The sequence below is a fragment of the Gavialis gangeticus genome, unplaced genomic scaffold (assembly GCF_001723915.1).
Source record: "Gavialis gangeticus isolate Ggan-Ray unplaced genomic scaffold, GavGan_comp1, whole genome shotgun sequence".
Classification (NCBI taxonomy): domain Eukaryota; kingdom Metazoa; phylum Chordata; order Crocodylia; family Gavialidae; genus Gavialis; species Gavialis gangeticus.
In genome coordinates, this window is record NW_017729024.1 from 120,593,315 (window position 1) to 120,600,561 (window position 7,247).

Sequence of the window (7,247 nt, forward strand, 5' to 3'; positions counted from 1 at the left end):
GGGGGGGGGGGTGGAGGGAACCACAATAGCCCCTTTTCACTGCAAGAATATTTGCTTCTTGTTCACCCCAAGTCATCCCAGCTGGGACTTGAACCTCTCACATGGTAGGCAGAAACACTGCCACACAGCCACCAATAGTGGCACTACTGTAGGCTGCTAGGTGTCTTGACCTTCCTGGAGCCCCAGCCTCATGTCAAACTGCCTGGCCGCTGATTGGAGTAGCTGGAAGCAGAGCTGGAAACCTCTCAGGTTGGTACTCAGATCCTTGCTGGAGCTAGGGAGCCTCTCCTGCTGGCTGCAGCCTCTCATAGGGGAGCCTAAAGCCCAGTGGGGAGCCTCTCCTGCCGGCTGTACACCTTGCTGCTGGGGGTCCAACTACTACCTGCAGGTCCTGCTCCTTCAGGCTTTTCTGGGGTAACTGCTCCTGCCCTCCTGGCTCGGCTCAGCTCTTTGAAGCTCCTTCCTTGTAGTCCTTCACTGGCCTCCCCTGAGTCAGCTGCGCTGCCCCTTTTATCCCCCTCCAGATGACCCAAGGGGCCAATCAGGGGACATTGAGGGTGAGTCTCTGGGGCCTGATTGGCGTGGAAAGGGAATCCCAAGTCCTCCAATCATCTTTTACCCCTTCAAAACCCCTGGACCAAATCATTACCAGATTGGTGAGGAAAGGGAATCCCAAGTCCTCCAATCATCTCTTGCCCTTTGAAAACCCCTGGGCTAGGTCATTGCCAGCTAGTCTGTTACAGTTGATTTGTTTATTATGGTTGTGAAACCTTTCTGAGAGGAATAAAGAAGCGTTGAAAGGCTAAAACTGGAGCCAACTTGCCTAGCTGAGGAAGCTGGGTAAGTGACCTGCTTACAGAGCATGATAGCTTGCCACATTTTGAGCAACATCAAAAGGTTGTTTTAATAGGCTGTCACAGGAAAATTCAGATTGAGACCAGATGGTAATTGGCTGTTCCAAAAAAAAGTCTGGAGAGGCAAGGATTTTTTTTAATGTTATCTTTTATTGGACCAAAGGTATGGTTGGAAGAGATGTTAGACAGGCATTTGTGCACAAAGGGCCCTTCAGGTCAGGGCTACAGCATCCCTTGAACCTACAAAAATAGTTTGTGTATTGCCTTTCATCCTCTCCTACTTTAAAAACGTGGAGATGTGTGTTTGTAGCTCTCATTGAATTTAAGAACAGTTGAGGGTAGAATGTGCTTCAACATATGAGCAAAGAATTATTAAGGCCACAAGCCCAATGAAATATACCCACTTCTTGGGTGGCTGTTTAACACTGTCCAGTAATACCGTTGCATAACTTAGGAGGAAAAGCAAGGAATACTATTATGCTGAGTGGCAGTTTCGGGGGGAATTTAAGAAAGCAATGTGGTAGTACAACAGAAAGTAGCAGAGCCTTTGACTAATTGGGGATTGGGTTAAACAGCTGGATTTGGCAGAGAAATTGACATAAGATGGCCAGCTTGTCTGAAGCTGAGTGGCTGGAGAAAAGATGAGAGAGAGAAGCTATGCTATTTTATAAGTGGGGAAGTGTTAGTACATAGACTAGAGAGAGAAATCTCTGCTTACATCATGGACGCATCTTCAGTCCACTGGCATGGGCATACCACAGGCTCAGGGAGCGCTTTACTCAATCTTATTCTGCAACTGACCACATAATAAACCTGGATTGATAGATTTGTTCTTTGAATACTTGAGTGTTTTACTATTTTTGATAGCCCCAATTAACTGTTATTCAAAAGGGATTTGACATCATGTCACATCGTTCTAGAAGAATCCAAGTGGTTTTTGATGGCCACAAGGGATCAGAACCCTTGTTTCATGTCTTCTCTGCAAGCTGTGCTCTTCTGGAGCACAGTATCCACAGCATGGCATTAGGATATAAGTTTTGTATTGACTCAACAGGAAGTGTGCCACTTGTCCTGTCTTCCTTCTGCAGCAGCAAGAACAATTTGTGAGGGGTGGGGGAATTAATATGGGAAAAGTTTGCCTTTGTTATGAATACACCTGAGGTGTTGCAAGTGCAAATGATAGCACTTCACATTGTTTCTCATTCTTTCATGAATACCATCTACGTGAACAGCAGTCCCTATTGATGAAAGTTGGATGAACACAAGTAATGGCAAACAATATTAAACTGTCCTTTTTAAATTGCATTAACATGTTCTGGCTTATCTGGTTACAACAGAATGTAGGTTCTAGCCATGTATCTGCTCCCCAGCCTTGCACTGCTGGCTTGTCACGGCATGTGGTCACTTCTAAAATATTTTTGTTGATTCTCCTTTATTCAGCTAAGGTCAGAAGAGATGTCACTTTTGGAAAAGATGGCTGTTGTCCTTTGCTGTCTTTGAAATGCCAAGCATAATTAAAAATTTAATTTCCATAGATGATTATAACTGGCTTTCTTACAGTCTCAGCAGAGAGGCCAAAGACTGAATAGATCTGAAAATTGAACAGCTCTGTAACAACCTACAAATGATCCCTCAAGGTCCAAGTTCAGTCACAACAGGGGCACTGCCTTGCCATTACTTCTTCTGTACCTGTTCTGTAGGTCCAACTTGGATGGCATTGGGGGCTGTGCATTATGAGGGTGGTTTTCTCCCAACTGGATCCCTCCCTGCTGCATAAGCTGTGAATGAACCCATCCAATCCAGGGGCACACAGCCCTGTCATGCTCACCACCACCCAAACTAACTTGTAGCTTATTGTGGCGGAGCACCTTTGGGGTGCTCGCCATGTGGCAGGGGCTGCAGTAGGCTGGGGCAGAGCCCAGTGGGGAAGGCAGCCAAGCAAAGCCCCAGATCTCACTCTAAGGGGGGCAGGTGTGTGGCGGAGCACCTTTGGGGGTGCTCGCCACTTGAGGGCTTTCGCAGGCTCCGAGGAGAGCCTGTTTTGGGGGGCAGCAAGGGAAACCTCCACCAGGTACCATTTTAAGGGGGAAGGTATGTGGCAGGGCACTGTTGGTGCCTGCCACTTTAGGACTGGGGGCCAAGCAGCCAGCAGGTGCTTAATTGTGGTGGCCATTTTAGAGCTCTGGCTGCCCATATAAACAGGGCAGTTTGCTGTTGGCAGGCCAGGCAGCAACATTGCCTGGTTGTGAGGCTGCTGGAACATCCTGGAGGTAAGGGAGGAGCTGTAGGGGATGGTTAGGAGGTTCCTGGTACTGGGCATGATCTAAATCTGCACCCTGCCGGGAGTGGGTAGCCTGGTGGGGCTCTCAGTGGTGTGGGAGTCTTCAGGAAATGCCAGGCCAGTTATCACCCTGGTGAAAGGTGGGTAGGGGTGCCTTAACTGTAGCCCTCACCTTTGGGTAGGTTTGTGTAACACTGGAGGTAGGTGGGGGCCAGGCATGGCTGTGGCCACCTGAGCCCTATGGGGTGCAAGACCCTGAGAGACCCTGAGGAGGGAGAGTGGGGGCCAGGCATGGCTGTGGCCACCTGAGCCCTATGGGGTGCAAGACCCTGAGAGACCCTGAGGAGGGAGAGTGGGGGCCAGGCATGGCTGTGGCCACCTGAGCCCTATGCAGGGTGTAAGACCCTGAGGAAAAGTAGTTGGGGCCAGGTACAGCTATGGCCACCTGAGCCCACTGGGGAGCGAAGCCCCACAGCCCCATGTGAGGGGACAGAGATGAGGAACCCCAGTGAAAGGGGAGGAAAACCAGAGGGCTGAGAGCCCAATATGTTTATATATAGAGAGCACAATGACATGCTGCTCCGGGGGGGAGTGAGAGTCTCCATGAGACCTGGAACACCAGTTGTGGTGTGAGTCACCCCAGCTGCCACAACTGGGTGGGTCACCTGCTAGTAGGCCCAGAAGGCAGACCCTGGGAGTGAGAGCGGGGCGAGAGTGGCAGAGACCTGATGTAGAGTACCCTTAACTGGTCAGTGCTGGGGCCAGGACCAGAACGGTCAAAAGGGCCAGGGGCCCAACATGAGGGATGCCCAGAGCTGAGAGCCTGGGTTTCCAACTGGCCTTGGAGGTGAGGCCAGGGTCTGTGTGGCCAAAGGTCCTGGGGGGACCATGCCCAAGAGGGGAAATAGTTTCAGGGAGCTAGACAGCCTGAATGGAGGGATCTTAGAGTGGTCCCGACTGGAGGATTCTGGAGCCCAGTGGCGGGATGGGGAGATTAACAGCTGGATGCCATCTGCGAGGCATGGGCCGCAGTGTAGAGGAGGTATGAAGCTGCAGATAGTGCCCCCCTGGCATCGGGGCATGAATGGGCAGCCTCCCACCTTAATTAACATCTTAATTAAGAACAAGGCATGGCAGGTGAGTCAGGTGGGTGGTGTGCCCAAAGGCAAGTGAGGAACCTAGCACTGTGGCTAGGTGGGGAGCCCACTTTGCCACACTTACTTATTCATTTCCTTTGCAATGCAAGTCAATCTCTGAGGTTGTATGTGGTTAGAGGGTGATTCTCTCAGCAAGAAGTTTCACAGAATTGATAATGCTTCCTTTTCTGAACTGAAAGTTTCTCTAAAGAAGGTTTTTTGGCTGGTAGAATTACATGCTGTGACAGTAATATATACTTGGAAGTGCCAATGGATCTTTGAGATGCTTATAGTATTAACAGATTGCAGTACGTCTCCTAAATGCCCAGTTAAAAACAGCAGTGCTTTAATGGATTGTTTTAGGGTTGTTGGTTGTAGCCATGTTGGTCTAAGGACATAGGTGGAAAACATTTTTTGGGTAAATGTGATATCTTTTATTAGACCAACCGAATAGAAGGAAAAATTGTTCTTTGTATTGTTTGTTGTTTTATAGGCTGCCTTTACTTATGTACTAGTGACAGTAATACTGCATGGTAAATTTCATGTACTTTAACTGCAGTGTAATAACATCTGGTAACAAAAAATCACCGACTGGTCTGAAAATTAGTTTGAGCCAGACTAATCCCTTCTGTGGAAAGACCCACAGAAGTCAGAATTCCCCCAGATAATTTTTGGGGGAAGATTGGATGGGCTTAGTGGAGTTTGCCCATCTGCGTCTTATGCAGTCTTCAGCCTTTCAGACTGCAGGACTCCTGTAAGCAGACAGACCACCTGCAGCTGGGTTATCTACTGACCACCTGCAGTTGGGTTTTGGTCTCTTGAGGGCCCAGTACCTCTTTGTACACTACAATACAGAGCGTACATTGAGAAAACAGGTTCAGATCCACAGTAGTTATAAAGTTACAGGAGGCTGTGGCTTCCTTTTTATAGCTGCTGGGACTTCACACAGGCTTTGGGGCTGACTGTATCCTGCTATGCAATCTGGCGATTTACCTTTTTGAAGTAAAAATACTAATAGGATTTTTCACAGGCCCTCTCCCTTGGACTTATCTTTAAAGGTGGCACAAAAGAGACCTGAAGAAAATCTAGTAAAGCCTTGTGCTTTTTAATGGACTGGCCATGCAGTTGCTAAGTGGACAGTAAGCATACTTATCCCATCTACCCATCTCCACACACGGCTTACTGCAGAAATAGAGTGCAGCCTATGCCTCAGAATGAACATCCCCCCCCTCACCAGCCCAAAATGAACAAGTTAAGGTCTGCAAAAAGTAGGTGACCCAAGCTAACTTCCCATATAGAAAGAACAACAATAATCATTGTGGGCCTAATCCTTGAGACTTCATTCCTGTGAAACACCTGAGTAAGGAGTACAGGACAAGGCTCCCTTCTGTTATGTATATGAAACTAGCTTTTTCAAATTGGAAATGAATTTTCAAGTGCACCAAGAGGACTTAAATCCCCCCCCCCCCCCCCCCCCCCGGGAACTTTAAAATAATCTTTAAAAACTCCATATTTTTCCCCAGACTAATTTTACATAAACCTAAAGACCTACTTGCCTGGAAAACATTCTTAAGAAATATACATATGTCCTGTTTTGTTTTTTTTTAAAAAAACCACTTTCAGACACTTTGTTTTGTCCACAGTCATACTTGTCTAATTCTCTTAGGAGGGACAGCTCAACAACTTCTGGAAACCGATTTGAAGAATGAGTTCTGACTGACACCTCCATTTCAGAGTTGGGGAGTGGTTTGTTTTCCATGTGGTGTTTAGTCTAATCTGTCTTGAAGTGAAGCTATGCATTGTACTGTGCTTGCTATGAGTAGCTGATTTAAATGATTGTGCCGTATGGCTCAGGTATAATTTTCTCAGAAGTATAAATTTGTTCATTAATTGAGAACTATAAAAAATTGCAATAATGATGCAGATCTCTGGGCACTGGTTGTTCGCAATATTTTCTGTAAGTATCACATTTGTAATTATCACAAAGATTTACAGAATCAGAATGGGTTGTCTGGAATGAATTTCGTTCTGTAAAAATCAGTTTCTCTTTCAAGATGGGCACGGAATTCTCATTAGTGCTCTTGTACAGAGAAGAGAGGGGACCCTTTCAATGCTTCATTACTACCTGATGTTCACTTTTTCAGATAACCAGTTAAAATTAATCTTTACCAAATGTTCTTGGAACACTCATTTTAATAAAACATTTCAAGTTATTGACCTACCTAAATTATTATTATTATTATTATTATTATTATTAAAAAAATAACTTGTAATAAAAATATGAAGAGATGATCAGTAGGGGTTGTTTTTTTTTTGTGTGATTAAATGTAGATTTCTCTGGGGCTATGTAAAATGACTTTTCACATTAACAGCAGAGAGTTATACTGGGCACATCTACACATGTGCTTTACTGTGGAGTAGAGTAATTTGCTGCATAGTAAAGCATCACTGTCTACACATGGGGCAGTTAGGTCAGTGTAGACTAATTTACTGCACCATCAGGTAGTCCTGTCAGACAAATGCTATCTGACAGCGAAGTAAATTACTACGCTTAAATGCATGTGTAGATGATAACTTCCAAATTAGTTTACTCCAGCTCAAGTTGCACCAGATTTTATTCAGTTGCACTCATTGCATTTATAGACATGCCCAGTGAGTGCCAAATGCAAACAGCAGCTGAATGAAACCTAATGTCATAAATGCAAACATTGGAAAGGAATTGTTAAGAGACATTTGGAGGGGGAAGCTAAAGATTCTACCTTATCCTCACTGAAATGCAATGGAGCGAGTCACAATGAAACCATTGGAGTTTTGCCTTCCACTGTCTTGATCTCAACAAGGTTTATGCATCATATTAGCTTTATGTGGTAAATGGGATTACTCACAGCAAGTAATATTAAGCACATACTCAAGCCTTTGCAGGATCAGTGCCTACCTAAAAGCTCTTTCTCCAGTCATGGTAATCTTGATATCAAC

At 45.8% G+C, this 7,247-nt stretch overlaps 1 protein-coding gene across 3 annotated transcripts in view; it reads left to right on the forward strand.

The window, feature by feature from the left end:
• The window catches only part of SPATA6L (spermatogenesis associated 6 like), a 69,539-nt gene extending 63,046 nt beyond the window's left edge, over nucleotides 1-6,493 (forward strand). For 2 of the 3 annotated variants that reach the window (XM_019517628.1, XM_019517631.1), the window contains exon 13: nucleotides 5,938-6,493. The gene's annotated coding sequence lies outside the window, so the exon portion shown is untranslated. Of the gene's footprint in view, nucleotides 1-5,914 lie in introns of all 3 variants that reach the window. The other variant, XM_019517629.1, reaches the window with a different exon arrangement.
• Nucleotides 6,494-7,247: the final 754 nt, after the last annotated feature.